Source organism: Pelophylax lessonae (assembly GCF_965119305.1).
Source record: "Pelophylax lessonae genome assembly, chromosome: 5".
In the NCBI taxonomy this organism is placed as follows: Eukaryota; Metazoa; Chordata; class Amphibia; order Anura; family Ranidae; genus Pelophylax; species Pelophylax lessonae.
In genome coordinates this window covers 172,958,201-172,968,782 of record NC_138772.1, presented here as the reverse complement: position 1 = coordinate 172,968,782, position 10,582 = coordinate 172,958,201, and positions in this window count along the sequence as shown.

The following is a 10,582-nucleotide window of genomic DNA, read 5'->3' as shown; positions in this document are numbered from 1 at the left end:
TTGTGCTTTTTCTAAGACGCCGAAAGTCAATATTGACATCGTATTCTTGTATTGCAAAGTGTGTTTTTCCTCCAATATAATGTACTAAAAATGTTAAAAACAGGATTATTGTTCAGTTTAAAAGATAATAATTATGGAGTATTTGTATTGTACAGTTTTTAACGTTGTTTATGGCAGCTGTCTGTTTTTAAATATAAATGGCAATGATGATGAGATTTTAATCAGGTTTAATAGCAATCCAATCAAAGCTGGCTCATAAAATATATTTCTACAGATCATATGGCATAGTTCAGTATTTTATCAATATATATACCCTAACAAATCTGTTTTACACATGCCCTCTGTTACCTATAGCTGTGTACTTTACTGCCAATAACCCCAACTGTAAATAAAAGGTTTCCTTATGTCATAAATTTGTCAGCTGTTTTATGACAGCTTGGAAGTTTTATTAGAATTATTGTGACTTTCATTGTAGTACATGAATGACATAATCCTTATGGAGGAACTCTTAGCGTCGGACACCGCCACGTTAGATCATTTTCATACTCCGTGAACAATCTGGCTACTTTTTTCTGAGCAGCTTTTAAAAATCTATTCTGACTTTTAAAGGTTAATCCAGCCTTCCCAAAAAAAAAAACTGCCTATGCAGATAAGGGGTGCTTGTAGATAAAAAAAAACAGCTCTAAGCTCAGCATTTGAGAGCTTGTTCCTGTGATGTGATTGCAATAGCAACTAGGCCTCATTTAGTACCATCCTGGGAGTATTCTAGTGAGGCTTTAGAAGGTATGTAAAGCAGGGTCAAACAGATCAGACCAGAGCACAACCTAACTGGATAATAAGGACAGGAAGGCGGAGCATCACAAATCACAGCATAAAGATTTTGTATGGATGTTTATAGACTTTTTTGTAGAAGTGATTTTTGGGTTTTTGATTTATGATATACACGCACCGGCCATTTTATTAGGTATTGCTCGGTAACACAAATTGCTAATCAGCCAATCACATGGCAGCAGTTCAATGCATTTAGGCATCTAGACATGGTAAAGACGATTTGCTGAAGTTCAAACCGGCCATCCGAAATGGGAATTTAAGTGACTTTGAACGTGGCATGGTTGTTGGTCTGAGTATTTCAAAAGCCGCTGATCTAATGGGATTTTCATGCACAACCATTTCTAGGGTTCACAGAGCATGGTCCGAAAAAGAGAAATACCATCTCTGAATGCACAACACATCGAATCTTGAAGCAGATGGGCTACAGCAGCAGAATACCACACCGGGTGCCACTCCTGTCAGCTAAGTTATGGTACAATGCATCCGAAAGTATTCACAGCACTTGACTTTTGCCACATTTTGTTAGGTTACAGCTTTATTCCAAAATAGATTAAATTCATTATTTTCCTCAAAACTCTATAAACAATACCCCATAATTACAACGTGAAAGAAGTTTGCTTGAAATCTCTGCAAATATTTCAAATGAAAAAAAAAAATCCCATGTACATAAGTATTCGCAGCCTTTGCTCAATACTTTGTTGAAGCACCTTTGGCACCAATTACAGCCTCAAGTCTTTGAGTATAATGCTACAAGCTTGGCACACCTATTTTGAGTCAGTTTCTCCCATTCTTCTTCGCAGAACCTCTCAAGCACCATCAGGTAAATGGGGAGCGTCGGTGCACATCTTTTTCAGATCTCTACAGAAATGTTCAAGCCTGGGCTCTGGCTGGGGTCACATTCACAGTTGTCCCGTAGCCACTCCTTTGTTATCTTGGCTGAGTGCTTAGGGTCATTGTCCGGTTGGAAGATGAACCTTCACCCCAGTTTGAGGTCCAGAGCCCTCTGCAGCAGGTCTTTATCAAGGATGTCTCTGTACATTGCTGCATTCATCTTTCCCTCAATCCTGACTAGTCTCCCCCTTCCTGCTGCTAGAAAAACATGGGCTATTGTTTGTAGAATTTTAAGGAAAATCATTTTAAAATAAGGTTGTAACATGTGGAAAAAGTGAAGCTGTGAATCATTTCTGGATGCGCTGTATGCTTACATGAGGACTGGCCAAAAAAGGAAAATTTGATAGAAGATTACCATTTTCTGTTATTTGCCATGACTGGTATTTTCAGCACCACATACAACAGTCGTTACTGCTTGGTGAATTGAACTAGAAGGCCTGACAACTGTGTAAACAGTTATGCACAGCAGCCACCAAAGAGAAAGCAGTTTGTAAACAGTAAGGTATAATTACATGAACCTGCAAGTCCAGTTTCACACAGGCTTCAACTTGCAAAACAGCAGTGTGAACAGCAAGCTTTTATGAACATTTGCAAAGATTTCAGTACGCATCAAGTAGTTTTCTTGAAGCCTTTAAAGAGCCATTCAACTCCTTTTTGGAATTGTTATACATAGATCTGAACAGGAGTGCCAATTGTCACTTTATACAAGCTGCTAGCAGGATTTAAACCAGCTTCAAGTAGTGCTGAAGCCTGCAAGCAGCTTGTTTTAAGTGGAATTTAGCAGTCATTCGGATCGGTGTTCAACAATTACAAACTGGAGCTAAAGACTGCTTTAACCACATTGAACTTAAGACTGCCCACCGCAGTTATACTGTGGCAGGCAGCCTCTCTTGCACGAACTGACGTAGCCCTACATCAGTCATGCGCATGGTGCTGGGGGGGCGAGCGTGTGCCGCCGGTGAGGCTCTCCCGCCCCCTCTAGGCAGTGGGGATGCTGATGAATGGGGCAGTCGGCTCCGATTGCCGCCGGGCGCCTACGATCGATCTCTGCTGAGAGAGAAGAACAGTTAGCTGTTGTAAACACAGCTGACCATTTGTCCCTCTGGACTGATCACAGAGCGCCTGTAATCCTTCTATATAGGATCACAGGTCTCTGTAGTCATTTCACAAGCCCTGTCCATTCCTCCCACAGTTAGAAAACACTCCCCTAGGCTCACACTTAACCCTTTGATCACCCCTAGGTTATCCCCCTTCCCTGCCAGTGTCATTATTACAGTAACAGTGCATATTTTTAGCACTGATTTCTGTAGTAATGTCACTGGTCCCCCCAAAAGTGTCCCAAATATCAGTTAGGGGTCTGATCTGTCTGCCCCAATGTCGCAGCCCCACTAAAAATCGCAGATTGCCGCCATTACTAGTAAAAAAATAAAATAAAAAGGAAATCTTTCCCCTAGTTTGTAGATACAATAACTTTTGCACAAACTAATCAAAAGACACTTATTGTGATTTTTTTCCCCAAAAAATATGTAGCAGAATACAAATTGGCCTAAAAGGATGATAAATTTTGTTTTACTTTTTTTTTCTGGGAATGTTATATAGCAGAAAGTGAAAAATAATAATTTTTTTTTTTTTTCCCCAGAATTGGCATTTTTTCGTTTATAGCGCAAAAAATAAAAAAACGCACAGGTGATCAAATACCACCAAAAGAAAGCTCTATTTGTTCGAAAAAAAGGACATCAATTTTATTTCGGCATAGCGTTGCATGACTGGGCAATTTTCCATTAAAGTAACTCAAAAATGACCTGGTCATTAAACTCCTTCCAGTCCAGAACTGGTTAAAAGCATTAAAGCTTGCTGAAAGCTCTGCAAATGCTTTGTAAAAGCTTGCTGTTCACACTGCTCTTATACAAACTGAAGCCTGTGCGAAACTGGCCTTACTGCCAGAACAGGCATATAGTAATAGAAGTTCAAACTTCATGGTCCACATGCTTGTTGTAGGTCAGCGGCTCACTGGTAATGAATCATGGATGAAAGCCTTTGAGATACACCTTTACATTTGTTAAAGGCAGGCTGAAAGCACAATCAGCTTTAGCATTTGTATGTTGGGTTTAATGTAGGAGAAGAAAAAGAACTCCTCCTGCACTGACTTATCAGGGAGGTAAGAGCAATATTTCCAACAGAAATGACTGCTTGATTTGGCCACCCAAATAAAGATGAACTTCAGCCAAAACCGCTAAATACAGAGGAGCATCTTATTGCAAGATCTAACACAAACCTTTCCATGAAACCAATGTATTTATTTTCCTATGCCATAGGTCGGCAACCCGCGGCTCTTTTAAACCTTTGCCACGCAGTGCCGCCGATTGGCGGCCTTCTGGGTGTCATTGGGCGCATAGCAATGTGCATAGCAATGTGCCCGACACTCCATCACTGTGGCACTGTCCTGGCTGTAATTGATCCAGGCTGGACCAATCAGAGGACATCCCGGGTGACGTCACCTTCCCGACCGCCGTCAGAGGAGCACAGCGGCGCAAATGCAGGTCGAGGAAGAAGAAGAAGACGTCCGACCGAGACCCGACTCCCGTCAGCAGCATGCCAGGCACGGTGATGGCAGGAAAGTGAAGTGATGCTTTGAAGGGGGCACGCACGCACGCTGGTCTCTGCATTGAAAGGGGCACGCACGCTGGTCTCTGCATTGAAAGGGGCATGTACGCTGGTCACTTCATTAAAAGGGGCATGTAAGCTGATCACTGCATTGAAGGGGGCATGTACGTTGGTCACTGCATTGAAAGGGGGCATGTACGCTGGTCACTGCATTGAAAGGGGGCATGTACGCTGGTCACTGCATTGAAAGGGGGCATGTACGCTGGTCACTGCATTGAAAGGGGGCATGTACGCTGGTCACTACATTGAAGGGGGCATGTACGCTGGTCACTGCTTTGAAAGGGGCATGTATGCTGGTCACTACATTGAAAGGGGCATGTACACTGGTCTCTGCATTGAAAGGGGGCATATATGCAGTGTTAGATTTGTTTTAAATTTCGCAATGGTTTTGCGGCTCCCAGTTTTTTTTTTTTTTTCTTCGGAAACGGGTCCAAGTGGCTCCTTTTGTCTTAAAGGTGTCAGACCCCTGTCCTATGCCATTGGTTTGGAACTGTAAAATGATAAAAACTATGTAGCAAATAGTAATAAATAGAACAAACACACTACGCATGTCTCAAAAATATTGTTTTGGAATAATTTATCATAAGAAAGGAAAAGTTTTTTTTTTTCTTTTTTTTAAGATTCAGATTTTATAGACATTAACCAAAAGGATGTACAGTATGATTGACAGTTACATAGTACATGGTAGCTGCAATATTATACAATTAGCTGGTCAGGCAAAATCTGAAATAATGACAATACCTTAAAGAAATATTACAGTGTATCAGTAAAACAATAAAGTGTCCCTGTCCATATCTGGAAAAAAAAAAAAAAAAAAAATCAGCAGCCTGTTAAAAAAAAAACACTTATCTGTTTGGTGGGTGACAACTCCCAAAACGTTACGCACTTACAGAACTACAGTTGGAACTGGTATAGAAAACTTTCAGGAGTGTCCTGTGCTTGGCCCTCTCTGTGTGATGTGGTCCCAACAGTCTGCCCCTACCTCACTGTGTTCTGTAGTGAGGTTGTAGCTGGCAGGTAGAAGCACTGTGCACGGGGGGGGGGGGGGGGGGGGGGCAGGTATCTAATACTCCCAGAAGAGCAAGCTACCAGTAGCGGCTGTAGCTCTGTAGGGGCGCGACTGTTGTAATTCTTTTTTTATTTTTGTACAGGGAGCAAATGAGTCACCTAAACAAGAGTAGTAAACAAGTTGCAAGAGTAGCTCTGGATCGTGTTGAAATAAATTTCAAACTTTTGTTGCTGCTTGGATTTTCAGTATTAGATGCACATAGCAGTAAGGACCAGTGCAATGGGGGAAAGCAGTAGACAGAATAAGGGAAGTGTTAACACAAATGCTGCACTCATGACTTAACTTTACTGCCTTCCATCCAATTAACCGTCTCCGCTGTGTAAAGTGCATATACTTCAACACTGATAACTGCTCTCACTGGTAGCATTTCTCAACTGCGGTCCTTGTAGGCAACAGCTCCTCCATGGTTTCCAGGCCTCCCATGTAGAAATGTGGCTATACGATCAAAAAAAAAAAAAGTATATCTGGCAATGGAGATTTCTCCATCCATGATGTTTGGCGTGGATGGGCAAACTGACTGATATCTCACCTGAGGAGCTGAAGAAGAGAAATCTATGCGTATGGCTAGCCTAAAGCTGGATACACAATAGACAACTGTTGTTGGTAGATTTCCTTTAGATTTAAACCCCGTACACACGTAGCTATTGTCAGCCCAACGATCGGCCGTCTTTTGTCCGGTGCTGTCCTGTCGGCTGAAAAGTGCTAAAGACTGCACACGACTTTTGTCGGCCAACAACAGCCGACTGCAGAAGTGATGTCATGTGATGGTTAACTTTCCGTGTGTTTTTTCTTTTCTGAGCATGCCCAGTCTTGCTATTCTGCTGTCTGTCGGCCGAATTCTGTACTGACTGGCGAACAATCGGCCATTCTGGTGACGGCCAACAAAAATTTTAAAGTCTACACGCCAGATTCTGTTCGGCCGAAAATTCGCTGTCGGTTGTCGGAAGCATCATACTAACAAGCCTACAATCGGCCGATCGGTCGGTGGCCGAATATTTACGCCCGACAATCGCTACGTGTGTACGGGCCTTTACCTTCAACTATGTAGTGCAAGGGCCTGCCTGATTGCATATAAATTGAAAGTGTTTAGGTCTGACCTCATATGGTTTTGGTAAGTCTAAAGGAAAAAAATCGAAAAGAAAATTGTATAATGTGTGTCCAGCTTTAAGCTGGATACACACTATACAACTTTTTGTTGTTCAATATCCTTTAGATTTACCTTCAGCTATGTAGTGCAAGGGCCTGCCTGATTGCATATAAATTGAAAGTGTTTAGGTTTGACCTCATATTATATGGTGTTGGTAAATCTAAAAGAAAAAAATCTAAAGAAAATTGTATAGTGTGTATCCAGCTTAATTCTAGGGCTACACTGGTGATTAAAGCTAATTAGTACCAGGCTATTTAACTACTCATTGGCAGTCATCTCATTAGCAGCACATTGATTTCAGTAAAAATGCTGGCATTTTAGTAATATAGGCTAAAGTACATTGCAGTATACAATTAATGGCTCCTTTCACCTTAGAGACTGAAATAGTGAGAGAAGCTATACAGTAGGTGTCCGATAATGCTGTATCAACCTCATGATTTAAACCTATTGCAGACACCGGTGATTCCACAAGCACTAGAAAACATGTTCTGCTGTGGAGAAATTAAGGCTCGCTTCACACTGCCTTGACCTAAAAGTGGTGAAACTTACGGTGTGACTTTGTCAGGTGACTTGAGTACTACTTTGATAAAAGAATAGAAGAAGAAGTACAGGAACCTTTTCTGAAGTTGGAGCGAAGACAGCTCTCATTGACTAACATGGGATTTCAAATGTCACGCGACTTGGGGTCTCACAAGTCGGACCCTGAGTCACAGCAGTGTAAACCAAGCTTTGCCCTTGTTCACATTGAATGCGGTTATGAAATCGTACGTTTTCATCTTGACTCACACGATTACAAAGCCGCATTTCAGTCCGACTTTAAAGACATGTGTACGTGTTCATGCACAGACGTCTATTGAAGATGCCCCCTGTAGTCACCAAAAGTAGTGCAGGAACTTGGGATGGTGCCATTGCCAGCAATAGGCTGCGATTTAACATGCAATTTGACCTGTCAGATCGCGTGTCAAATAGTGCTGATGTGAACAGGGGCTATAGGAATCACTGCCTGATGAATGCATGTGTCTTTACTCAGTTGACCCATAAGTGCCGGGTCACAATTGTGCGATGCGGGAAGGCTGCAAATTTGCAGCCTGTTCCCGCATCGCAAACGCACATCTGGCAGTTCACACTGTCATATGCGATACGCTGGGGGTGTCAATGAAATGTTAACGACACCCCCAGTTTTATCACATATCGCAGTGCGATCTGACAGTTCGCACAGGATCGGATCGCACAAGTGTGAACCACTGTGCGATCCGATCCTGATGCGGCGGAAAAAATGCCTCATGTGCGAGTTTTGTGCGGGTGCAGTGCTAATTTAGCCATACAAAGCGTATGGCTGAATTCGCACTGCACATCCGATCGCATGTAATGAAGGAGCAGTGCGCTCCGATGTTACATGCGATCGCCGCACACGCGGATGTGTGAACCGGCACTAAAAGCTGAAGAAAAATTTAAAAATAAACACACCTTTAAAAAGCCAGAAACGCACGCCATTCATAAAACCAGAGCTGCAGAGCAGACTGACAACAGAGTAAAAATCTCTGAATATAAAACACTCTGATATTGGTATTTATACACAGCACTGAATAGTAAAAAGTGCACATTTCTAGAGAAAAAAAAAAATGGCAGGGTTTAAAGGTTCCGATAGTAAAGTTTTCAGTCTGTTCTATAGCTATAATTGTCTGCTAAATAATCAGCAAATCATTAATTCAGCTAAAGAGCTGTACTCGGATGGAAACGGCCATGCCAGTCAAGACAGCCAAACTAATATAAAGAAGAATTTGAGCAGGGGCTTGTTGAAACGTGGCAAAAGGCAAAAAGCAAATGGTTGAGCCATAACTCCCTATCACAATTAGCAGGCAGTTTCACCACTGAACACATCCCATTAATGTTAACGGGGCAGCACGCAACCTCTCTGCACAGTTGTGGAGCCGTGGTTTGGCTTTTTTTTTTTTTTTTTTAAACGGGTAGTAAAGAGGTGAAATTTTACCCCTCTCAGTTGCCTGTCAACCACATATTGCTTTTCAGAGGAGTGGCAAGGTCTTTTATAAAAGGAGAATGAGCCTTTAGCCCCCGGTCACACTGTCTTGTGATTTCACAGGTCCAACTGTTCAAATTTGTGCAACACTGACTTTGCGGTGCCACACTGATTTGAAAAAAGTTCCTGCACTATTTTTGCCAATTTCAGGTGTGACTTGCATAGATATCGGTGCATGAAATCGCACAAACGTCAGCCAAGTTGCACCTGAAGTTCTACTGACATGCGGCTTTGAAATGGCATGATTTCAAAGTCGGATTTGTGACTTAGGGTCTAAAATACAAAAACAGTTGATTTATATAATAAAAAGGAAGAATCTAATCAGGTGCTCCAATGTGTTGCTATGAGACTATTCAATTTTGACTTCAAACCTTTTGATTCTGTTGACAATATAAATGTAGTAAAATGTTTCTAGAGGTAACAGTAATGCTAAAATGCAGGTCCTTTGTTATGCCTGTCCTTGTGGGACCCAATGGACCCCTAGCTTAAGCTGTAAATGGGACTTAACGTTGGCCCAAGTTGTGATTAGGTTATACCCTGTCTAACACTAAGCACTGTTGCTGGTCAGTTGAATGTCAAATAGAATGCTCACAGTCTGTCATTTGTCAGCTGAATGACAGGAGGAAGGGTTTAATCTTTATTTGTGTAAAAGTCAAGGGCCCAAGTCTTGACCTGAGATCCAATGCTCCCTGCAGGGACACGGCTCATTCTGATTAACATTGCATCAACAGCATCATAGGAACCCTGCAACATTGTTAAATTAAAACATTTTAGACATAGTCATGTTTGCTTTATAGAGAGATAAATATGTGGAAAATGTAGATGGAAGACAAGTACAGTGAGGGGGACGGGAATGGCTTACACACTTGCAGCCCCCCCCTTCTCTTACTTTTCCTAGCAGTGTTGCCAGATATCAAGTTGAATAAAAAAAACCTCTTTAATGTTTGAAAGACAATTAATAGCATAATGTATTAATTTGCATTTCTTCCAGAGCATTTATTTAGAAAAAAAAACTACTCAGGCCGGCCATGCAAGCAGCAAATTTCCTTCCTGCAACCACCATTGCAGAAAAATTTGCTTGATTTCCCCCATCAACACAGACAGTGCTAACAGGGGAATCGCTCCTGCCAAGCCACCGTCTTCTCCAAGCTGGGGGGGGGGGGCGTCCCTGTCGGGAGAAGACGGCGATTATCGCTAATGGCTATAGCAGCTGCTTCTGATAATAGCAAGAGAATCCGGCAGACTGGTTGATCAATCAACTTGGTACATTCAGCCTGCCCATTACCAGGTTGAATCGTATATGGTCAGCAGAGATTTGAACCATGTATGGCCGGCCCAAAACTAGCCAATTTAGCCATCCTGCTTTGCAGTTCAAAGTGAAGGTAAGGTGCCCTTTAAAGTTTGAGAGTACTGAAAACACGCAAAGCAAATGGACTGGCCAGTGGCGACAACCTGCGCATATAGTCCTCTCAAGCGACATACACACAAGGCTGAAGCTGTGATATTCAAAATAAATACAGAACAATATGGTGAAAGCAAACATGGCACATGAGGTGCGTTTTAGCTAAACGGCTTCAAAGACATTAGAAAACATTTTCTTTTAGTAATAAAACCCCATAAAGTGGAATATAGTCATATCATTATGTACATATATATAGATTTATAAAAAAAAAAAATTATCTGACTACATACGTAAGCGGTCTGACTGTACAAAAACCCTCAAACCAAAGTTTTGGTGGAGACAGAAAAGGCATACACCACAGAATGATTGTTCCTCCTTGATCAGTCATCTCAGCAGATGATCACAAGTCTTTGCAATACTTGTATGGTTCTCCATCTGTTGGACCACAGGTCCTGCGAATTCCACTTGTAGTTTGGTGTGTCATACAAGTCCATTCTTGTGAGCTGTGAAAAACTACGCAGGAAGCTGCAACAGGTTTCC